Raw genomic sequence first — 25,477 nt, 5'->3', positions numbered from 1 at the left:
AGTAAATTTTCTTACAATAATGGCTCTGCATTGACATTTGTGCACTTTAATGCACATTATTTTGCTATGTGAACATAGGTAATGAACTGAATTACATAATTATGCAGTTCATTACTTAGTTTTGCACAGACGTTGCTCAGAAGTTTGCCAAATAACCCGTGCTAAAATGGCATATAACGCATGAAAAGCTTTGCAAACGGAATAGCACGTTGCTATTTTAGTGTACATTAAAAACTCATTTGCAAATGTCGGCGTAACTTACGTTGGCCCCTTGGTAGTGAACTAACACATCGGGCACTGCATTGTTTAAAACGTGGGGAGAGCATTCCATACACAAAGCAACATTGCTTCAGAAGACATAGACCGCTAGACTGTGTGCTGATAATGCACTGTGTTTGTCTAATTTCTTTCTCTTAGAATAATTCAGAAATGCACCATGATGAAGGCAGAAGCACAGTGAACATCTGTACCATCATCTGTCTTCATTTCCAAAAGGCGACAGTTTCTCTTATTGAGTTGATAATGGGGGTGGTGTTGGAGGGAGGGTGGTGGTAGTAGTGGTGGTGTGAGGCTTAGATTATTTAGTTGGAGGGGTGAGAAGGGATAACTTTAAGACAACTGAAACTAAAAAAATCTGCTTTCTTTTTTTTTTTTCTGTCTTCCAGTTACTCGGAGAACATTTTTTCTTTTGTTTCCTCATTACATATTTCCTGCCTCTAGCAACCAAGCTGGTTGCTATGCTTCCCGCCTGTTGAATTTTTCCAGGAACTCCTGATTTGTTCTCTGCTCTCCAATAATTAGTTTGCTCGGGCAGGGTGGATTTGAAGTGCCATTTAAAATCTTTATTTAGGGACAATTTACCCATCTGCGGCTGTTCAAATCTGAAAAAAACCAAAATGGATTGGCTTGCTCAGCTGCCTATATATCATTAGGACCCAATGCATTAAGAAGAAAGAGGTCGGCAATCGCAGTCACACTGTCCATTATAGAAACAGTTTGAGAACAAAACAACCCTGCATTTACGGCAAAGGTGAAATTATAGCAAAGGTAAATTTTCAAAAGTTGCGTGCATAAAAATTAGCTGTTCCATGTTTAAAATAGCTATTTTATAAACCTCAACATATACTCAGAAATCAGGGTCTGTGTAAAAAAGGGGCATTCCAGGGCGGGGTCAACATTTACACAAGTAAGTTGCTATTTTATAAGCAATTTACGCATGTTAATTTGGCAGCTTACTCGAGTATATTTACTTCTGCTCAATATCCGGAGTAAGTGATTCTAAATAGTTTGGGAAATAGTGACTGGGTGGGGAGATCTGGATGAAATGGGACTTCAGGCTGAAGATTCAGGATGGTGGTGATGACCTGCAGATGGATTTGGCAAACTGGTAAAATAATGGGTAAAAGTGGCAATTTCATTGCCATGCGCATGTTAGAAAATCTCCCGACTTACATATGTAAAAACCGACTTAAGGGGGTAAATGCATGTAATTCATACACGTTAAATCTACTTGTGAATTACTTTACAATTAGACATAAAAATATGCAGGTATACTAGTTGCGCACACTTATCTGGCTAAGTAGCAGCTTTGCTGTACATAGCCAGATAAGTTTTGAGTTATCTGGTTAAGTAGCAGCACTAATCCAGACAAGTTCCGATTTATCCAGCTAAGTAGCAGCAAAGTCACTACTTAGCCATATAAATACTGTTTTAAGACTTATCAAGCTAAGAAGAGACTTTCCTGCTACTTAGCTGGATAAATTAGTACTCGTCAGGATAAGTGCCGTTACTTAGCTGGATAACTCAGGATTTATCCAGATAAGTTTTTTTACATGCATACGCTTGTTCTTGGATACATTTTCGCATATTTTATAACCTGCATACATTGTATTCAAGCAGATTATAAAATACTGCAGTTTTTTGCGTGCCCATACATATGCGTATATGGGTACATGCGCAATTGTTTTAAAGTTAGCCTCCAATTGTATTTCAATGTTTTAAAAAATTTTTATTCAAAATAATATAGTTTCACTGCACAGTGATTATTTATTCCTGCATTATATATGAAAATTATATATTTTTTTTGTTACTCTCAGACTGATTGCCTTCCTTAAAGGCCTAGGGATAAAGTAACAGTACAGCATGGCAAATCTAGTTCATTATATTTCTCAGAAACTTTTTGGATTACAAGCACAAGAGCTTAAAAAAAAAGACACATAGACTAAAATGTCATATTTTAATAGAGTTAATTGGTCAATAATGCAGTTAACTGTGTGTGGCACCTTCTAGGCCACTAGAATGTTCCATACTTTTAACAGAGAGAATTTTCTAGTAATGTAGTGCTCAGAAGGAGTTCAGGGAATGTGCGATTTAGTGAGACAGGGTGGTTCTTCCACAGCAGAGAGCAATATAAAAGATGCTTCCTTGAGACACTTGGAAGGAGTCTCTAGTGTGGTGTTCAAGCGAGTTAGTGTTGGGTGCAGAGTGTGGTGCTGGAAGACAGGAGGGGCAGCAAAGAACTGTTTGCCCTAACCTGGCCTACTAGGGGTACGTCTCTGTGAACCTGGAACTTCCATCCAGCAGAAGAAAGTGGGGATTGGACTTGGGCAGCTCATTGAAGTGTGAGTACTTGGAGAAATTTCAAGAGAAACCATCTTTTTATCTGGCCCCTAATGAGTTCACAATAGAATTACACTGAGAAGAGGAGTAGAGGCTCTGGGGATTGAAAAGACTCACTCTGCATAAGAACTAAGCATGTGTAAGTGATTTTGAAGATCTTAGAAGAACAAATGCTTATAGTTGCCTTGTGAATGGAATTTGTTTTGTACCTACTGAAACTTGGCTACTTTTATTAAGTAAACTCCTTTTCTGTTTGTAACACAATCTTGGAGTAGACACTGTGTATGTGTTTTGTTTTTTTTGTGGTAATATCCTCTCAGTGCCTTGCTGGAATGTCCTGCCTCTTCTCCACAGAACCACAGAACTTTCCCCCTCCCTATGTAAGTGGATCCATAGCTTCTCAAGGCAGGGAAGTGTTATCCTTCCCAACAGGGGATGTTTATGGTGTTGTCCTTTTAAGGGTTTTAGTTATGTGTTTATTGCATGTTATTTGTGCTGTTTTGTACATGTTTGTATACCGCTTTGGCTATTTTTTTCAAACATGGAAAGTGGTCTGTAAGTATTGCTAAAGAAATAAACAAATGGAGAAATTCCTACTTCTTGTATATACCAAACACACATCTTGGGGGCTGGCCCTATGCCTCAGTGGCAGTGCTGTGTGCTTCCATGTGGCGGGACCAGGGTTTGATTCCCAACTCAGCTCTTCTGCTCCCCCAGGGGGAAGGAGTCACTGTGCAATGGCAATAACTGCAGGATTCCAGAAGAAGCCTTGGTATATGAGCCCCAGCCAAGGTATAAAACAGGGGAAAATACAATCCCAGGGCAGTTGTGACTGAAGGCTCCTGGTGCCAGATCACTGCCTTTGTTCCAAATGAGCCGAAGCTGGGTGAAAAAGAAATGAATACACTTAATTTTTATAGCTGGGCTGGAGAGTGGAACCCCGTGCAAAAGAACCAAGTACAGGGCAGGGCTAACCTTAGAATTTCAGCTCATTAAATCAACAAAGAAGTCTTCAGTTGAGATGCTTTCTTATTTTCTTTTTAACAGCTAACTGGTTTTTCTTCCTTAAACAAATCCATTTTCAGCATCTTATACAGCCCTGTTGGAAGGCAGCCTAAATCCATGTTACAGCCTTTACTCCTGGCACCCTGAGGATTATCCTCCTTCTCCTTACATGAGATGTGCAGAACCTGGGGCCTTAAAAACTGTGTACAGGTTTTGTCCTTAAACTGAGAGCCTGAAGTAGTAAAGGGTCCCCCCCCCCCCACCCTGATTCTGGACTTGATCTTCAAAGCCATTCAGATGCATAAAAGTTGGTTTTTATGCATCTAAATGGCTGCTATAAAATAGCCCAGCTCTTAGTGAGCACAAAACTGTGTGCGCCACCCAGTTTTGCTTGTATTTTTATGTGCACTGGGGACAGGCATGCAGGGGAGGGCGGAACTGGAACTTTATTATTTTGTAAAATGTATGTGCAAGTTCACCTGCACGAGTTGCACTCTGCAAAGAGCAGGAGCAATCCTGCACGTTTATTTATTTAATAGATTTTATACACCGTCGTTCATAGTTACATCACAACGGTGTACACATTTTTATATCTAAAATAACAAAGTTATCCCTAATATAATAGAATACAATAAAATCAACATTTTTAAAAAGCGAACTAATACAAGTCTAAATCAAAACTCCATTTATGTATCACAAAACAAATATGGTTCAAGCTCTAGATGTAAAAGCTTGCTCAAAGAGCCAGGTCTTTAAACCTTTTTTAAATTCAGTTTCAAGCCGCAGCTCAGATGGTAGAGTGTTCCATGTGTTTGGGCCTGCTATTGAAATAACTCTATCACGAACTAAATCAAGATGTGCAGTGTTTAATGATGGGACCGAAAGAAGTCCTTTATTAGCGGATCTTAAGGAACGTTGTGGTGTGTGCATGTGGATAGAGAAATTTAGCCAATCAGACTTATGACTATAAATCGTTTTATGAATGATGCAACAGGTTTTGTATAAAATCCTTTGTGTAATGGGTAACCAATGTAGTCTAATCAGAATTGGAGTGATATGTTCACGTCTGTTACAGTTAGTGAGTACCCGTGCGGCTGCATTTTGTAATACTTGAAGCGGTCGAAGTGTAGATTGTGGAAGTCCCAGCACAAGAGCACTGCAATAGTCTAAAGATGAGAAAATGAGAGCTTGCAAAATAGTCCGGAACTCGTTCTGGTCTAATAACGGCTTAAGACGTCGGAGGGCTAAGAGTTTATAGTATCCATCTCTTATTTTCAAAGCGATATGCTTTTTAAAGTTCAATTCACAGTCAATTGTTACTCATAAATCTTTAACTGAGTTAGCCAGATCAATTTTGACACTGCTAGATAGCAAAATTACTTGTTTGTCATTGGGTTTAGATTTTCTTTCAAGAAGAATTATCTCTGTTTTATCCATATTAATGGCCAGCTTCATGTGTGTCAATAATTGTTTGATGGCAGATAGGTAAATATTTATTTCTGTGAAAGATTGTTCAATGGTATCGTTTATGGGAACAAGAATCTGAATATCATCAGCATAAACGTAGAAATTCAGACCAAGGCCAGCTAGTAGATGACAAATTGGTAGTAAATAGAAGTTGAGCAACGTAGCCGATAAGGCTGAGCCTTGTGGGACTCCAGTGTGGAGCTCATGTTTTTCAGAGATTGAGTTACCTATTTTCACTTGAAAAGATCTTTGATGAAGGAAAGAAGATATCCATTTAAGGGTGTTATGTGCTAGACCCAGGCCACTTATAGGCATGCAGCTTCTCTTTGAAAATCTGGAGTGCAATCTGTATGTTGAAGATTTATATTTCACTCCCACCTTTTTTAATAGTAGCTCAAGACGAGTTAGATCAGGTACAGAAGGGGTTTCCCTGTCTCCAGAGGGCTTACAATCTTAGGAGTGAATTCTCCAAGGAATCACATGCGTAAAAGCAGCATATGTCATAGCGATTTTCAAAAGTCCATTTACGTGCTCTCAGAACCAGGATTATTAGCACAGCTTGGTTAAATATCAGGACCAGGGTGATGCACTTCTGCGCTACACTGACACTTTAGATTCAGAAAGAAGAGCTATCCTGTTAGTATACAGACCTTTAGCTCGTGTGATGTAAATTAGGGCTGTATAGGAACACTGTATCATGGGTATGGCCTAAATCAGTAAGTGATCCTGACACTCATTCTGCTTATTTCAAGGGTTTTAACTGCTTCCTTCAAATCAGGTAGGGTAGTTTGTTTATCCCTATTGTCAAATCAAAGATGCCTGCAGCATATGGAGCCTTTGTTCTTTGGATTGAAGTCTTTTTCCATTAGCCCTGTTGGTCAAATCATGGCACTGACTGGGGACAATGGGTGATGCAGGGATGCAAAAACCGTGATGGCATAAAAAACACACAAGCAAGCAAAATGGGATCAAACAGTCAGCAGCACTACGCACGCCAGGCTCCCTGAAGACTTGCCTGCAGAACCATCTGCACTTAATCTTACAGCAAAACCTGCAATGTCACATGGGAAAAAGCGTCTGGGGCTGAGGCTCTGTTACCTATTCCAACAGTAAATGATAAACTGCGTCAATTTGGGGTTTTAATGGAATCTGAGAAATTAATAGTGAAATCAGAGCTACTATGTGGTTTTCAGTGAAATTGTTTTTTTTTCTTTATTTATGGATATTTTTTGCCAGTGGACACATCTTCATCTAATAAAGTATAGAAACAATAAAGATATCATGCTGCCACCTTAAAGTATGGCTGAAGGATTATTAATTAAAATGAATAAATGAAGTGGTCAGCTCACACCTTATCAAAAATAACTACAAAACCTGCTGGCAGTTAAGTACAGAACATGCTTTTAGAAAACCTTGAGTCAAGTATTATGTTTGCCGTGCTATGTAGAAATAAGGGTGTAAAAACAAGTTGTAGGAGAGACTTTTTTTTATTGGACACTAACTCAATACGTCTCAAAAGCTAGTCACAGCCTTCTCAAGTTAGCCCATTAAAAAGCTATCGCCCAGAACCTGTTTGTTGACACCTTGACAGAGAGACAATTCATAGATTCACAGCCGTGAGGAAAATACTGATGAAAAAAGGTAAGTTTGAGAACTTGAGTACTATACCTGTGAAAGCAATGAGAGAAATGCCAGCACCATACATACACACACACACACACACACACACACACACACACACACATGTGGAACAATATGGGAGACTTTTAATGGAGAAAACGGAAACTAAGGGCCTCATTTTCCACCCCGCTCGCACGCGATAAGGTACCTTTCGCATGTGAAAAGTCCCTTACCGCGTGCGATACCAGGATGGGGGTGGAGTCGGCCCCGGAAGAGGAGGAGTCGGGGCGTCACCGGGGCCGACTCTGCGCCGACGCCGCGGACAGCGAAAAGGTAAGGAGCCTTTTCGCGGCAGCTTTCGCTCCCAATAGCTACACCTCCTATGGTGGCGCTAGTGGGTGCGAAACCGGCAGCGATCGCACCGCGACGGTGCGATCGCTGCCGGCTAGCGCAGGCCCTCCCCCCCGTTTCGGCCCCCCCCCCGCCCCCTCATCTTCTAAAGTATCGCAGGCCTGCGATACTTTAGAAAATGAGGCCCTAAGTTCTGCACTGCTTATGCTGTGCAGTGCTATAGGAGAGGAGATTCCAACATTAAAGGCTAGAGGCAATATTGTCTCTGAAAGTCACTATTTCCTTCTTAAAGGATTAATATCTTGGCCCTTTGGGGTGAAACTGGCAGGCAATAATTTCTATATGACCCCAGTTCAATATGCACATTTTATGTTAAAGAAAATCTCTTTCAGACTTTTATTGTGTGACATTTATAAACCAATGACCCAATAATTGTAACTGATCTTATTTTTTTCATGTCTGCGCTTCTATTTTGTCACTGGTTTTATAATGAATAATTATTGCAATGATTATATTATGCTATCCAGGTAATATGGGTTGCAGTTTCATTTAGAAACTAGACTAAGAGCTCTCCAGTGCTCATTGCATGACTTAAAGTAAGCTAATTCATCTTCTTGTGCTTAAACTTAGATTGCAAGAGACCTTGAAACCATATGAATTACCTTATAGAGCACTAATACAGACTTTGATTTATCTGCGTATATTTGTCGGCACAGCTGTGCCGCTGAATATCCCTTTTAAGTTATTCAGATACTTACCCGGTCTGTCCACTGCTGAATATGGACCTCTAAATTACTAAACAGCACTATTTAGGATTGCACATATTGTAGAAATCTAGTAGCCTACTTGGTCCCAGAAGAAACTGGAACATTTGTAAGGTTGCTAAAAAACCAACAAAAAAAACTATAGTACTTGAGGTTTTGGGATTACACAGGTCCTTTTTCAAATAAGGATCGCATACATTTAGTTGAACACTTTTTAGTCACCTGTTAATTTGTAATGCTCATGAAATGTACCATATTAGGATTTTCTTGTTAGAAATAAATACAGAATCATGTGTAAAAATATTCAGATCACATATCCCAAGAGTGCACATCTAGAAAAGCTAGGAACATTGAGTGGAAATAAAAATGTATCCTTAAAACATTCGACCTGACTGCTCTGTCATTAGCTTTAAAACAGAAATGCCCAAGTCACGGTATGACTGCAGTCACCCATCAAATTAAACATGGAAAGGGCTGCCCAGAGATCCATAAAGTCTTTGCTACAAAAGGTTCAAGAAGCTGCCTAACATCTCTGTAGCAGAATATATTTTTCAGTTTATAAATGATGCTTCAGAGATATGCACTCTGAATGGCAGACAGAGTAAGTGAGAGCAGCAGAGACCAGGCGTAAGAGAGACTCCATGTCTTTATTCTGCTGCTAACCAGGGGCACCATTCAACAACCTCCCCGGACACAAAACAAAATGAAAATCAATGTATTACCGGTATGTTTGGTGGGGAAGAATTATAAACCAGTTCATCCTTCCCATTGCACTACCAAAATCATAACTATCTTACAAGCACAAAGTCTATTATTAAAACATGTTGTATTTTCTTGCATAAACCAACATCTGGCCCCCTTTCAATGCTAGCATTTGTCATCCCAGGTGAAATATTTATTATTATTAGAAAACAGTGTTATAGGACGTGATCCAAACTACCCAGCTCTTAAGGACATAAGAACATAAGAAATTGCCATGCTGGGTCAGACCAAGGGTCCATCAAGCCCAGCATCCTGTTTCCAACAAAGGCCAAACCAGGCCACAAGAACCTGGCAATTACCCAAACACTAAGAAGAACCTATGCAATTAATAGCAGTGGCTATTCCCTAAGGGGCGGATTTTCAGAGCCCTGCTCGCGTAAATCCGCCCAAAACCGGGCGGATTTACGCGAGCAGGGCCCTGCGCGCCGGGAAGCCTATTTTACATAGGCCTCCCGGCGCGCGCAGAGCCCCGGGACTCGCGTAAGTCCCGGGGTTCTCGGAGGGGGGCGTGTCGGGGGCGCGGGCCCGGTCGTCGCGGCGTTCCGGGGGCGTGTCGGCAGCGTTTTGGGGGCGGGTACGGGGGCGTGGCTACGGCCCGGGGGCGTGGCCGCGCCCTCCGTACCCGCCCCCAGGTCGCGGCCCGGCGCGCAGCAGGGCCGCTGGCGCGCGGGGATTTACGTCTCCCTCCGGGAGGCGTAAATCCCCCGACAAAGGTAAGGGGGGGGTGTAGACAGGGCCGGGTGGGTGGGTTAGGTAGGGGAAGGGAGGGTAAGGTGAGGGGAGGGCAAAGGAAAGATCCCTCCGAGGCCGCTCCGATTTCGGAGCGGCCTTGGAGGGAACGGGGGGAGGCAGTGCGGCTCGGCGCGCGCAGGCTATACAAAATCGATAGCCTTGCGCGCGCCGATCCAGGATTTTAGTGGATACGCGCGGCTCCGCGCGTATCTACTAAAATCCAGCATACTTTTGCTTGCGTCTGATGCGCAAGCAAAAGTAGGCTGATCGCGCTTCTTTTAAAATCTACCCCTAAGTAAACTTGATAAAAAACCGTTAATGGACTTCTCCTCCAAGAACTTATCCAAACCTTTTTTGAACCCAGCTACACTAACTGCACTAACCACATCCTCTGTGTTGAGTGAAAAAGAATTTTCTCCGATTAGTCTTAAATTTGCTACTTGCTAACTTAATGGAATGCCCCCTAGTCCTATTATTCGAAATTGTAAATAACCGATTCACATCTACTCGTTCAAGACCTCCCATGATTTTAAAGACCTCTATCACAGTGGTTCTCAACCCTGTCCTGGGGACCCCCCAGCCAGTCGGGTTTTCATGATATCCACAATGAATATGCATGAGAGAAAATTTGCATGTTATGCATGCAAATTTTCTCTCATGCATATTCATTGTGGATATCATGAAAACCCGACTGGCTGGGGGGTCCCCAGGACAGGGTTGAGAACCACTGCTCTATCATATCCTCCCTCAGCCGTCTCTTCTCCAAGCTGAACAGCCCCAACCTCTTCAGCCTTTCCTCATAGGGGAGCTGTTCCATCCCCTTTATCATTTTGGTTGCCCTTCTCTGTACCTTCTCCATCGCAACTATATCTTTTTTGAGATGCGGCGACCAGAACTGTACACAGTATTCAAGGTGAGGTCTCACCATGGAACGATATAGAGGCATTATGACATTTTCTGTTTTATTAACCATTCCCTTCCTAATAATTCCTAACATTCTGTTTGCTTTCTTGACTGCTGCAGCACACTGAGCTGACGATTTTAAAGTATTATCCACTATGATGCCTAGATCTTTTTCCTGGGTGGTAGCTCCTACTATGGAATCTAACATCGTGTAATTATAGCATGGGTTATTTTTCACTATATGCATCACCTTGCATTTATCCACATTAAATTTCATCTGCTATTTGGATGCCCAATTTTCCAGTCTCAAGGTCTTCCTGCAATTTATCACAATATGCATTGGCAAAAGCCACTCTGGTGTCTGAATGGGACTCTAGAGATGAGGATGGGACTAAAATCCCTCTTGGCCACAACTAGGAGCAGAGTGTGATCAGACAGGACATTTAGAACCACAGCTTGCAGGTTGCCAGAGGCAGAGCTTGGGTATGGCTGACCAGAGAGCTGACTGCAGTACTGCTGGGAAGCCCCAAGAGCCATACTTGAGGATGGAGGTAAAAAACTGAATCGCATGCTGCAAAAGTGGCTTGAAAAAGGCTTTATACAAAACATACAGTGGAATGATAACATCTTTGCTCCTGGCTTCCACCATCCAGAATAGGTTCAGGAACTTCAACTGTTTGAAGAAGGGATCTCTGTGGTCTTGAAAGCTCACATACCCGTAATGCCTCTTTTCTTCGTCCAACATAAAGGTTTTACAGTCTGGAAATATTCCAGATTTCTCTAGGACCAACCAGTTTCTAGAGCTTGTCTCTTTATTGTTAAGTAATACACTCAGGCCTTTTTCCTGCTTAGTGTAAGGAAGTACTGTCTCTTCTCAGAGTATGTGGCACGTATCACCATTTACATAAGGCCATATTTGTTCACATGAAGGGAGATTATGGAAGCAGCATGGTAACATGAATTACCTGCGGATTTCAATGCCCCATCATGCTTCTTGCACTGGCATGTAAAACTGTTATCATCTTATTCTGAATGTTATTGGCAATGGATAGATTTTGTTTTCCCTAGCTATGTGAGTCTCATTCATTATATTTTGCCAAATTATTCCCAGTTGCTTTGTTGGCTACTGGATATTTATTTTCCTTGTCCTTCCTTGCATTTTCTTTTCCCTGTCCACCCCTTCGCTATCACTTATCTGCTTCTTCTCCACTGGGCTATCATAGTTTGACTAGTTAGTTCCTCCTTCCAGTGGTTACATACCTGTACCACAACACAACCAGAAAAAAATGAGATTTTAAGTCTAAGGTATTATAAAATCATGTGAAAAGCATTCTGTCTGCAAGATTCCAGTGAATATTCTGCAGTACAAATGCCTGTTATAATAAAGCAATGCAGCTCTACCTTTTGGGTCTATTCATACAGAGGTTTTCTGCATATGAAAAAATTCCTTAGTAAATGGGGTCCTCAATCTGTGTAGATCTTAGTTTGTATTCTACTTTATAATAGATTAACTGTTCGATATGTTCCATGTAAACTGCCATCCCGGCGATAGTTATCTCTGTTATCTGTGAACCGGAGTGATATGTATATTATACAGGAACTTCCGGTATATAAAAACCAAAAATAAATAAATAAATAAATCACTATTACGATCCTTATATTTATTCAAATGGTCTAAACACAAGATCAAATACCTGGGGATATATATATAAGTAATACCCAAGATCTTTTTCAATTAAATTATCCTCCCCTATTAGCCAAAATATACAAAAAGCTAGAGGAATGGAATCGGTATTGCATTTCCTGGTTAGGTAGAATAGCGTCAATTAAAATTAATGTACTACCTAGAATCCTATATCTTTTTCAAACCCTTCCCATTTCAAGCCCTATTCATCATATCAAAAGCTGGCAAAAACGAATAATGAGTTTTATCTGGTAGGGGAAACACCAAGGATCACCCGCTGCATTCTTTATCTATCTAGAGGGCAAGGGGGTCTGGGAATCCTCAACTTAATACGGTACTATGCAGCCGCCCGTTTGCGAGACATAATAGATTGGCATAAAACTGCCTCCCCAGCATCTTGGGTTCACCTTGAACAATTAATGATTGGACCAATGCCATTGCATGTCATGCTTTGGCAGCCCAGACAGACGTGGAGAACCTTGGAATTAGTTCCCCCCTCAGTGACCTCCACGCTACAACTTTGGAAAACTTGGAGAACCACTTTGATAGGAGACAGGATTTACCATTATAGTTCTTCATTATATAACAATATCTCCTTTGCCCCTGGTGTGGACTCCACCTTGTTCCATCTTTGGAAGTGGAAGGGGATAACTAAGTTCGAACACTTATGGGAGACACAAGGTTTTCTAGATTTTACGGATTTGCAACGAACTTATGACCTCCCACATGAGGCGATTTATGCTTACACACAAGGTAAGCATTTCTTGCATGACTCAGTTATTATTGCCAACTTGCAACATGGAGTACCTATGTTTGAATCTATCTGCTGGAGCACTGATAAAATGGGGAAAGTTTTATCTAAAATGTATAGTTTGCTAAATGAAGATCCCCCTTTTAAACCTAAGCATCTCTAGAACTGGGAAAAGGATTTAAGTTGCACTCTGACAGATGAGGACTGGGGGGTCATATTTATGGATGTAAGCAGGGTTCTTATCACAGCCTCCCTGACAGAAACAGGCTACAAACTTTACAAATATGATACCTTACCCCGGAGAGCATTCACCGCTTCTATCCTACCACTAAAGATACATGCAGGAAAGGATGTTCAGGGATAGGTTCATATTATCATATGTGGTGGGACTGCCCTCAAATACAGGCATTCTGGCAGAAAATATCAGGTTGGTTGTATGACATACTTTCCTTCTCCTTTACTCTGCAACCTATAAATGCCCTATTTAATGTGTAAATCTCGGTGGGGTGATCATCTTCAGCAGAAACTGGTACAACAGGCTATAGTGGCATCTGGAAATGTTCTAGCCAGGTTTTGGAGATCGACACAAGCCCCCGTCCTTTGTTATTTTTATAATGAAAATGGATTTCCTATATTGTATGGGGAAAATATATGCACATGATCACTATTTTGCTGTTAAATTTGAGAGAATATGGGCACCCTACATGAGATGGAAGGAGAAAGACACCTAGAGGGACAGTATTTTAATACTGTAATACATTGCCAAGTTTAGGTTGAAAGAGGAGGCGAATTACTACACCTTAAATTTATTTTAGATTATGTACTTTATACTTTGCTATTGATACACAATTTATATATCTCACTCATTAGTCCAGATTATGTTGGCTAAGATTGAACTCCTAAAAAGTATTTGTGGGGAAGGGGGGGGGGGGGGTTTAAGGTTTTGGGTTGAAGTTATGGATAACACTGTGTATAATGGAGAATTAAGAAATGATGTCTCCCCAAGGGGGCGGCATCTATACATGTTGTTATGCAATGTGATATTTAATAAAATTATGAATGGGGAAAAAAAGATTTGTTATATCAGAACTCAGCTTTTTGCCTGGATATGACATCACAGAACAGCCTCATCACACAGCCCTTCACAGCTTCCGGTCATCAGCAGGGGCATCTGCCATGTTCTAAGAACTTAAAAAAGTGCATGCAGTTAACTGGAAATGATTTCAAACTTGTTAACAATTGATAGCTTAATCCTGTATCATTAAAATTGAAGCAGAAGGAATAGCATCTTTAGAATCACTTATTTTCAATTTCTGCTACTTAGCCCATTCCATATGCCTAATTAAAAATTAATGTCTTATTTTTTCGTGTTTAACTGGTATGCATCTAATAATTACTCCCAGGCAGATGCAAATAGGGAGGATAACTTTCAAACAACTGCAAGTGGAGGCAAATAAGTGCGTCTATGGCTGTGTGTAGATTTACCACAATATTTTATAACCTGCGTGTATGATATATATGTGTTTTATAAAACATGCATATCTCTATCCCGCAACATAATGTGTGTGTAGGCTTACATGCAAATACATATGTAGCAGATCCCCTATTTTGGTGCTTTATCCTCGAATAAGGGTGCTTTGGGTCTGAGTTCAGGTCCGGGCAAGGAGGAAGATTTCTCTTCCGGAGCCCCTGGCGCTGTTGATCACTGTCTCAGTGACCACGTCACAATCTAGATCAAATAGTTCTAGGAGGTGCCAGATAGTGAAATTATCACTACAGTAAGAAACCAGGAGTCACAAAAGGGTCCATCCATCCCTTAGCAAGTCCACATTTGGGTACACTCAAATAAAACACTGGAGTCCATTGTTGGTATTCAAAGAAAATATAGTTTTACTGTAACTTAAAGAAGAAAATTCAGGTCAAGATGACAAAAATAAGAATCAATATATATCCAATGATCAATAAAAAAAACAAATGTCCATCCTTCTTCTGTTCACTTTCCTTCCTGCTCTTGCACCTTCACCTTGATAGAAAATATCCTCACCAATAAGAATAGGATAACTAGAGGGTAGTTCTAGTTCTGGCATGAACTGGGCTGGAAAAAGTATCCCCAAGCAAAATATCCAAACTGGGTTCAAAAAAGTCAAACCCTTCAACTGTAATTCAAACTATCAAAAATATAATTCTCTTGAGTTAATGGCTCAAAAGTCTTCATCCTTCTCTTCAACCAGTCTGTTAACAGGTCGAATGGGTCAAAAGATCTTTGTTCCAATCCTTTGGGATATATGGGGGTATGTCTTTCCCTCAGGCACTGGTCAATCCAAATCCAAAATGTCTTCACAAAAATCTCTTCCTCAGTACCTCTTGGCCAAATGCTTGAAGTGCCTTCTGTGAGATCCAGGGGGAAACTCCAGCTCTCCAACCACCTTGCTTTGAGATCTTGTGGAAATCTCTAGCTATTCAATCCTCTTCCTATTGAAATGCAGGGTCGGTTTCAGCTCCTAACTATCTCCTTTCCACTCTCCAATCCACCAACCTTGTTCCTCACCCACTGAAGAACTGGGCATGCCCCATGGGTCTTTACACTCCAACAAGCCAATCTCCCAAAAAGGTGGGGTTATAGCACTGTGAGGAATCAAAATGATCAAAACCCCTCCTACCACCTCTAGACAGAAAAATTCACATAGGGATATTGTTAGTGACTGGCATAGCCCAAGCATACAGCATACATATAATCCATTAAAACATGTTTATCAATGCAGTGAATGCATGGCCTTTTCCTATTTTTAAAATATACATGTGAATATTTTATGCACAAAAGTAAAGCAGGACTTACTTATTCAAAACCATTTTCAGGGTAGATGGAATTTTCTGAAAATTCACCCTCCTCTGCCCACCTAGGAAGACATGTGGGTTTCCACAGCATGCACATTCTTAGCCCAGTTAAAAGGAGGCATTCCCCGGGGTGCGTTAAGATTGGGGGAAGGAAAACAACACCTTCAAAAGCTTGTGTACTATTTTGCCAATCCCCTAACTTGGCCATCGGTACAAACAGTAGGGTGCAGAGTGCATGGTGACTTTTAGCTGGGAATCAACTCTTTGAAAACTGGCTCTGGAATATGCATGGTAAGAGCACTTGCATGGTTCGCAACCATGCGGGCTACTCCAAATTGTTACCCAGGGAAGGCCATTTTCAAAGTTGTTTCCTGTGGCAATGGCTTGCTATAAACTTGCCCGCCCAATATGCAGGTAAACCTTTGTGCCTGTGTCCTGTAAGCATGTAACTTTACCTGGAATGAGCACAGGCATTCCTAGGGGCCACACTTGGGCAGGAATTTTTTCTTAAACCTATTTTTTATTGGAGGAAGGATCAATTAACAAGAGTGAACAAAATAATACAAACTGAAGGTACACAAAGCTTTACCCAGTCTTCCAGAGTAAAGAAAACAGTATTGGATTTGGAGCAGACAAAGAAAACACCCATAAAATAATGGATCTTACCCTTAAACTTAGAGTTCCCGCCTCCCATTTAAAAAAAAATTCTTAATATCGCATTCATACAATCTCAATCACACCCAGGCAGTCATCTCTTTCGAATCTCAGAACATAACCAAAATGAGTTTTGTAGTTATGGTAATTGCCAAAGACATATAAAAATTTACAACATATATAAACTTTTGACCATAACAGAAAATAATGTTTTTGTTTAATCATGGCTGCCAAAGTTGCACTGATGGAATCGCTCCAAAGTGGCATGATTTCTCATTTCCTGTCTACAAATATCTGGAATGGGTAACCCGTCATCATTCCATGTCAGTAAGATTACTTTTTTAGCCAAAGTTAAAGCAAAGCTCAGCAACTCAGCACCCCCTGCCGGCAATTTTACAGAATCATCAAAGAAGTAAAAATACAACCATTTGCCAGACCATCGAATCGTGACTTGTAATAACCAGTTCAAAAAAGCGAGTACTCCTTTCCATAAAGAAGTGTATTTAGGGCAGCCAGTAAACACTTGACATAAATCACCTGGCATTGTACCACATTTTAAGAAATTATCCCCCACCCAAAGTTTCATTTTAGCCCCTAGGGTTCTGGTGATATAAACCCCATGGAGTATTTTAAACTGCACTTCCTGTAAATTAGCTGCTGTTAAATGCTGATAAAAAATAGAAAAAACGGACCTTAGATCTGTAACTTCCAAGGTCATCACTCCACAATGATGCCAGTTTAGACAGCACAGTTAAGGGGGTCACGTCATTTATTTGCAATATCCAGGAGCGAAGTCTATTAAATTTCAGTGTAGTGGCAAAGAAACTTTCCTCTTGGTCTGTAAAAGCGATTGCTGCTAAATTTGCTTTGCTTACTGAAATGCAGTAATGTTGGGATTGCAAATAGCCATAATAATCCGGCTGGGGGGATATCCCAATCAATTGCAACAAGTGCAAAAGAATATAGTGCCATGGATTCTGAACCCACCAATCGACCTACACAATACAAACCGCTAGATTTCCATTCTATGTACACTTTGTAGTCACATCCACTAGGGAATTCAGGATTGCCAATCAAGGTCAAAAAGGGGGATATAAATGGTGATCTTTTTTTCAAAAGTCTCCACTACTTCCATGTTTTATGGATGGCTTTAAACCAGAAACTCCAGGTATGGAGGAGCAATTTGGAGGGTAGGGAACAATGCAACAAACTGATTGGGTTCCCCAGAGCAGCCAATTCAGGCAAGAGTTGGTCTGGGTCAAATTTGAAATTTTGGGCTCCTCAATCTTGGACATACCTTAATACAGTGGCCACATGATAAGATCTTAAATCTGGTGGGGCTTGGCCGCCCAACTGTTTGTTATAACATAAAACGTTATATGCAATATGGGCAGGTTTTCCTCTCCAAATGAAAGACATGATAGCTGATTTAAATATCTTAATATCCTTTGTTTTAACCCATAAGGGGAACATCTGAAGGGCATACAGAATTTTTGGCAAAATTACCATTTTAATAACAGCACACCTTCCTAGAAATGACAAAGGATAGTCCGCCCATTTAAGCAAGTTGCTGACAAACATTTAACTCCCGGAGTATGTTAAACCGATAGAGTTCCACTTCGGTATGCGGTAAGTTCCCAAATATTTGCAAATTCCATTATTTAAAAGGAAAAGGGGTCTGCCAAGAAGATTCTCCATAATTCATTTTCAGACCTGAGAAAGACCCAAAGCTTTGAAGAGCCACAGTGATCAAAGGCATGCTTTGTGCCAGGTTGCTTGTAAATAGCAGCATATCATCTAGGGCAGGGATTTTTAAACATATATTTTTTAATCTTTAAAAGTATGTGCATACATTTCTGCATACATTTTTAGCAGGTACAAATTGTGCACAGGTAAGTTTTGGTTGTGTAATGTTCAATGTGAAAATACGCATGTAAATTCACTTTGAAAATCAGTATAACCTCAACGTGCTTTTGCCGAGTTTCTTATGTGGGCCTGTTACAAAATTCCCCCCTAAGAGGCCAGATTTCAATATTTAGATTTCTATAATGTTATCCAAGCAATGATAGGAGCTATTTAAATAACACCTGCTGAGTTTTTCTGGAAAGGAAAATGGGAATAATGTAAGAACAAGACTGACAATTTGTTGATCTGTCAAATATGAAAACACTGCAGTAGAGTCTAGGGGTAAGCAATACAAGATTAAAGAATGTAAATAGTGTTGCTTGCAAGACTTCAGAGAGGAGGAGAGATAATTTTCTAGTTAAAAATGTGTCTGTTCTTCTCTTCTTCAAACCAAAATACACAAACAAAAGCATACAATGGTTAGCAATCAGATCATATTTTAATAACATGCACATGGCTTACAGATATGCAGAACCATCCCCCTGCCATTTGGAGTGCTTGCGAATGGAAAGCAACGTGGAACAGCTACAGAACCTGAATGCAATCCTCTTTGAGGTGCCTGAAAAGTGAAATTTAAATCAAATAAATCAATAAAAGGGGAGAGGGAAGGACTGCAGGAAATTCCATCTGCAAATTGTAAATAGATTTTTTCTAGTACCAGTTCACACTGGAAAGGTCATCTTAAGCGATTCATTTTTCTAGCAGATCAACTTCAGAGAAGCTCTTGGAAGGAAAGATTCCATTCTTCGTCTCAGATACTTCCCCTCTTTCCTTAGCTGCATTAGCTTAAAGAAATAGTTATGACAATGCTTTCGTATCACCGTGCAACTCAGTAGGATCGAAGACAATTGGCTTCAGTACAAGCTATTTCAGAACTTCCTTTGCCATGGGAGAAGTTAAGGGGGAAAGTGTGGTCTAGTGCTTAGAAGAGAGAACTATATATCAGGAGTGTTCTTAAGTAGAAATGTGGAAACGTAAAGGGGGGAAAAAAAGTTCTTAAACCATTTCGACAAACCTGCAAGAAGTCTGCAGACTGGTCATGTGAGGCAAGCCCCTTGACTCATCAAACCTTCACTGGAATTTGGGCAAATTTATGTGATTCAAGGGGGCCCCTCAGTGAGGAGAATCGACGTCAAGTTCCCACAAGTCTGGGAATCTATGGCAAATCCACATAAAATCTGGTTGAATTTTCCTCAGATTTGCAAGGGATATTTGGATGAACTTCCCTCTTGATTCTGGGGAAAACACAAACAATTCCACTGAACTTAAACCAGGCTGAAATTCTCCTGTCTTGAGTTTGATCTCAAATGTTCCACACATCCCTACTCCTGAGATTTCTGAGTACAAATCTTGCTTTCTTATTGACTTTTTATGACCTCGAGTAACTCTTTTTAACTTCTTGCACCCGTGTAATCCACTGCAACTGGACAATGGTAAAAACAGCAATATTCCTCATCCTCTATCCCCTTTAAAAGCTTTCATGAAATTTAAGTGCCAGAAATGCCTTTCCAGACTATTTGCTTCAGAAGAGGCTACATACCTGAAATAAAAGAAATATATTAACAACATATAGGGCCTTGTTTTAAAAGTGCTTTTTGACATCTTGCATCTATGGAAAAATTATTCATTGAATAAGTCCCATAGATACTGAGAAGCTGCTAGGATGAAAGATATGTTATCAATTCAAAATATTATTAACAGGCTTCTCACAAAGGTCTGAAGTTCACATTCCTTGTAATTCATTTTCATAGCAGTTACACACTGAAAAGTAGCATATCTTATATCAATTTCCAAAAGCCATTTTATGCGTGTAAAACCTTTGAATATTCAGCCTTATGAAGTGAATTTTCAAAGGAGCTAAATGTATAAAAGTGAAAATTTACAGAAGCCCGTTTATGTGCCTAAAACCCATGAAAATCCTTTTGCAAAGGAGATTACTTTCAAAAGGTTTTATGCACATATATGGCTTTTGAAAAACTGCTACTTTTACGTATGTAACTCCTTTGAAAATTCGCTCCATTGTCTGCACCCAAGAAGCTGAAATATGGAGTCATTCAATGAGGGGGGGGGGGGGGGATTATCAGACTGTGTGTTTTGGGACAAAGTACGTGGGTACTTTTTACCAGGCCCTTGCCTCAAGTGCCCAAGAGAGAATATGCCGGTGGTACAAAATACTTGCCGACTTTTTTTTTAATCTGCTATTCGCGCAATTCAATTTTCCATGGAGAAAAATGTGCACAGATTTAAGCAGGTTGTGCTCTGATCCCGGGGAAAACCTGATGTACACACGTTGTGGAATGTCGCATGCACTTTTAGCCACATTGAAGGAAGATCAATTTTTAGACAGTCAGCTTTCGTATGTATGTCACTATTAACATGTGTAGATAGAAAGATATTTCCAGAGAACAGCTAAGTTAAACACAGTTCTTCAGAAGATGTTGGCAGAAAAAGACCAAATGGTCTATCCTGCCTCCCCATTTGTGCCTGCCTACTGTGTGCTATCACAGGTCGTACTTGCTCCGTGATCTTCTCCCTGCATCCATCACTAAGGTCCCTTTGGCATAAAATCTCAAAGCTGTCTTGTTGCCTAATGAGAGTTGGGCTGCTACATCAACCCCTTTGAGAATCTCTCTCTACAAAATGGCTAATTCTACCCGCCTAGCTTCATCGGGTGCTTAGATAAGCTGCTGAAAATTCTGGGTGAATCTGGGGCCATAGCTGGGCTACGTAGAGCAACTTAGCTTGCGGGTGCTACCTCATTTCCAGCACTAGGCAACCAGCTCTTTATGCAGGGATAGCTGGCTTCAATCTAGCTAGATAAATTTAGGACAGGAGACTACTTAGGGGCCAAGTAAAGACAGCCAGCTAATTTTAGACAAATTTTCAACCACAAACTAGCTGGCAATTTTCTGTTTAAAAATTTCGGTACAGTTAGCCAGCTATAAAACAGCCGACTATTTGGCTGCGGAATGGTTTACTGAAAATCTGTCCCTTTGTGTCTTCCCAATTTCTGCTGCTATTTTGGCTCCTATAAACTCTGTTGGAAGTTTGGCGCAGGCTTCCATCACCCTCTCCATGAATAAGTATTTTTTCACATTCCTCTTGAGCTTCCCTCTCTTGCACTTCATATAATGATTTACCCCTACTCGTAATTGACCATGTACAGCAATCTTCATCCTAATAATGGATTTTGAGGCAGTTATTACTATCAAGAACATTATGCAATAGGAACTCAACTGTATCATCAAATCTGTTTCTATATCTATATATCCATAATATACCGGGCTTGGTAGTGTGTCCTTCAGTGCTTGCGCATGCTCCCCAGCCCGCCGAAAGATGGCGCAGGCGGCTCCAGCACGCCGTACAGCGGCCATGTCACAACACCAGCTACAAGAGGTACTCCTAGGGGAATTCTGCGCTACTGCGGAATGCAGAATTTGCGCAGAATTCCTCCTTCCCACAGATTTCCTCCCTCGCCGGAAGACTATTCAAAACCGGAAGGACAGCAGCCATCTCGGGACAGGCAGAAAATAGAAGAGGAGACCCTGGCATATGCCATGAACGGAGTGCATCCCGCGGCACACGCTCCATTCATGGCGAAGATGAAGGCCTGGTGCGCTGTTCGCGGCAGAAAGGGAAGGCCCCTGTGTGCCACGATCGGTACGCCCGGGCCTTCATCTTCGCCGCGAACGGAGTGTGTGCCGCAGGACGCACTCTGTTCGTGGCATGCAGGGGTTTCCGCTGCTATTTTCTGCTCAAGGTGAAAATGGAAGGCCCCCGTGTGCCGCAAACGCGCGCCAGGCCTTCATCTTTGCCGCGAACGGCGCGCCGGGCCTTCATCTTCGCTTCGAATAGCGCGGGTCCCGCGGCATGCCGGTGAAAGAGAATGTGTGTCGGGGAGGGGAGGATGGGAGAGAGCAAGAGGGTGTGAGAAGAGCATGGGGGGAAGGATCCCGGTGAGAGGGAATGTGTGTGTGAGAGAGGGAGGGTGACAGAGAGCATGGTTGGTAAGGGGGTGGGGGTGGGGAGGGTGTGAGAGAGAGCATGGGAGGTAAGAGAGGGTGGCTGGGGAGATGCTTGAGTGTGGGTTTCAGAGAGAGGGAGCCTATATGAGGGGAGGGGGATGCTGGTGAGAGAGAATGTGTGTATGAGAGAGGAGAGGGGTGTGGGGGAGTGCGAGAGACAGCTTAGTTGGTAAGAGGGGGAGTGCGGGGGATGCTTGAGTGTGGGTTTCAGAGAGGGAGCCTGTATGAGGGGATGTGTGTGTGTGCGAGAGCCTGTATGAGGGTGTGTGTATGTGGAAGGGACACTCTTACAATGAATTTCTATGGAAATTCTGCTCAAAATATTTAAAATTCTGCAACTTTAAGTTATAACTTTTTTCTTTAATAATTTAAAATGTAATTGCTTAAAGACTGTCATGTAAATCGTGTTATTTTGACCAATATAAAGTTTGCATAATTTTCGCCAAATAAATAACTTTGCCAGCCCTGGCTTTAGCAAATGTGCCTCCAGGTCCCTTGCCCTGGGTGAAAACAATTTCGTTTTTCCTTTTCAGCTAACGCTTCCATACAAGAGCAGATGTGCCAATAAAAAGGCTCGTCGCCCGGGCATAGAACGGGTACAGTTGCAAGTATATATATATATTCTGCTACCTGTTAATGAGAGAACAATGATCAATTTGAAACCTCTGCTTGGTTTATTCTTTCTACAATTTCAAGTTTACTAGGGCTGATTTACCAGGCATCTGCAGTGGTGCAACCAGATGCAGTGCAATTTGCGTGAATGGAAAGACCTGTCTACAATCTCCATTTGCACCAGAGCCTCCTGAAAAAGCATCGTCTGAAACGGGGATGTGCTCTTTGTGCTCATGTGGCTGTTTCCCCATACAAACAGACCCAGCGAGACAAATACATAACCTGCATCATGCTGCTGGAATTATTCGTTGGTAAAGCACTGATGACGGGATGGAGAACTGGACCGTTTTCACTTTTAAATCGGAGCCCAGACTTTGTGGGACTTTTCCACCCCGAGCCCCTTAGACAGAGATCATCTTCCCTTCGATGACCTTTGTCCTAGGGATTCCTTGCTGGACTGGAACCGGCGGGTTTACGAAGAAATTTCCGAGGCCGGCTGGTTTGCTGGCACTGTGCGCGCTTGCAGTTTGTGCCCTGACAAGATGATGAATTATTGTCAGGCAAAGAAGCCCAGCACTAATGGTGCTGGGCTAAAAAAAAAAAAAAAAAAAAGTGCTCCTCTCAATAGGCTCATTGTATGCAAAACCCGCAACGGGGAGATTCAGCAGGGAAACCGCTGGAAAACTAACACCTTGCCTTTCACACTGAGCGCTACCTGATCTCTTAATCGAGGCCGACAATGCAAAGCAAATATAGCGTCATGCAGCTTCATAAAAGTAAGAATGAGATGAAAAGAGAGTGACCTTTCGGCGATGCCTTGAAATATAATATCGGGGCTTTCGTAAAAACACAGACTGGATGAATGCAGCTAATACAATTTATCACTTAATTGCTTTTACTATGTATAGCCTACAGCAGCATACAAAGGGAAATGCTGGGATCACAATTACAAAATCTGGCTCCACGACACATAGGACAAGGAAGTTAGATTACGGGGAATATGCGTATCCTTGCTCTAGTGAATGACCTGGATTTTCTGTTCAGAAATAGTGGAATGCTTTCTTACCTTACGATATGCTATGGTAACTAAACATAAATGAAGTTGCTCATACTGCGTACAATGGAGTCAATTCACTAACGATGCCTAGCAATGACTCTGCACAGCAGACACTGTGGGGCATTCATGAAAGCCTTGATGTGCGTACCAAGGCACCTGCTAATGCTTTAGCGAGCAAACGATAAACTGCAATATATCCGCGCAAGCAGAGCACAGTAAGACACAAAGAGAGGGATGATGAACTTATGCAGACTTGCAGGCTATTCACTACGGGTGCGTACTTCCAATTTTTTCATTGTTTAGTTTTTTTGTTTCTTTTTTTTTTTTTTGGTAGCAATTTATTTTGTTTCGTCTGAAAAAAAAATAAAATTCAAAAATAAAGAGGAAAAAAACATGAAAAGAACCCCCCTCCCCCAAACAAAATGAAAAACCCAAAGAAGTCCTGGACCTCCTACCCCAATCCTTCCTCTGCAGCCACAATGTGAAAATTCAAGAATCCCTTTTCCCTTCACCTCCAAACTCCATTCACCCCCCCCCACCCCCAGGAGTGATCCCCAGTGGTTCCTGCCCCGAGCCCGGTGCCATTTTGTTGTATGCAGGTAGAGGTATCTGAAGTTCAGCCTGCGTCATTCTGACAAGGGACCCAGCGAGGGGGCAGGAACCACTGGGGATCACTCCTACCCCCTTTTCATTTCGACACCAGCAAGACTAGGAGTGGGGTAAGTGGAATTTGGGGTGTGAGGGAAAGGCATGGGGGGAGGGGTGTCCCCCTGAATTTTCACATTTTGGTGTGGCAGGAAGGAATGGGAGGGGAGGGGGGTGCAAGGAAGGAGACGTGGACTCCTTGTAGCTGTCTGAGAAGGAAAAGAAAATGAAACACAAACTAAATTTTGTTTTTCTTTCATTTGGTTTTCCAAAACGAGGAGAGAAAAGGGGAAGAAGAAGGAATAGGAGAGGAGAGAAGGAGAGAGTGAGACAGTAGGGGAGAGCAGCAAGGCAGCAGCATTCCTGGATTTTTGACCCAAGACAAAAGTGTTGTCCCTTTCTAACCTCCTCCAATAAAAAATAGACCACATTGCGTCTGTTCCATCTTCCTCATACTGAGGAACCATATGTTGCTATCCTCTCTCCTCGCTCACACCGAGGAACCATGTTAATGTTAATGTTACTGTTATTTCTCGTCTATCCTATTTAATTATTTACCCTCCTCCCAGTTTTCTAATTCCCTGTTAAAATGTAACTTCCATACTTTACCAGTTTTGATGTAAACCGGCATGATGTCCACAACTAATGCCGGTATATAAAAATGTTTAAATAAATAAAATAAATTTGGTCATTGTGGGGTACAAGGAGGAGTCAAGGGCCAGACTTCAGGTGGGAGGAGGTGAGGATGGTCCTCACATACATAGCATAGCAGGTGACATGAGGCCTACTGCATAGCAGCCTAACATACAGCAGGTATCAAGAGCCCGACTAACCGAGGAGAATGGGAAGAGAGATCACAAGGCCAACAAGAGGGGAGGCAACCTCTCCTCCTCCAACTTTCACATCCCTCTCCTTTCTCTTCTGCCAACAATCACTTCTGAGGGAAGAGGTAATGCACAAGAAAGGTCCCTTCCCCTAGCACCCAAACCCATTCAATAAAACAAACACATAGTAAAATGTGTTCCAAAACAAAATTCTTGTATTGACAACCATATAGTAACAATTCAGCAAATGTTATACCTAGCA

General features: G+C 41.6%; 1 protein-coding gene across 12 annotated transcripts in view; it reads right to left on the bottom strand.

Moving 5' to 3' along the window:
• The window catches only part of MAGI2 (membrane associated guanylate kinase, WW and PDZ domain containing 2), a 1,548,202-nt gene that overhangs the window by 314,412 nt on the left and 1,208,313 nt on the right, over positions 1–25,477 (bottom strand). The gene's annotated exons all lie outside the window — the stretch shown is intronic.

This window comes from Rhinatrema bivittatum, chromosome 9 (assembly GCF_901001135.1).
Source record: "Rhinatrema bivittatum chromosome 9, aRhiBiv1.1, whole genome shotgun sequence".
Classification (NCBI taxonomy): domain Eukaryota; kingdom Metazoa; phylum Chordata; class Amphibia; order Gymnophiona; family Rhinatrematidae; genus Rhinatrema; species Rhinatrema bivittatum.
The sequence above is the reverse complement of the archived record's forward strand: the minus strand, read 5'-3'. Positions and strand labels throughout refer to the sequence as shown.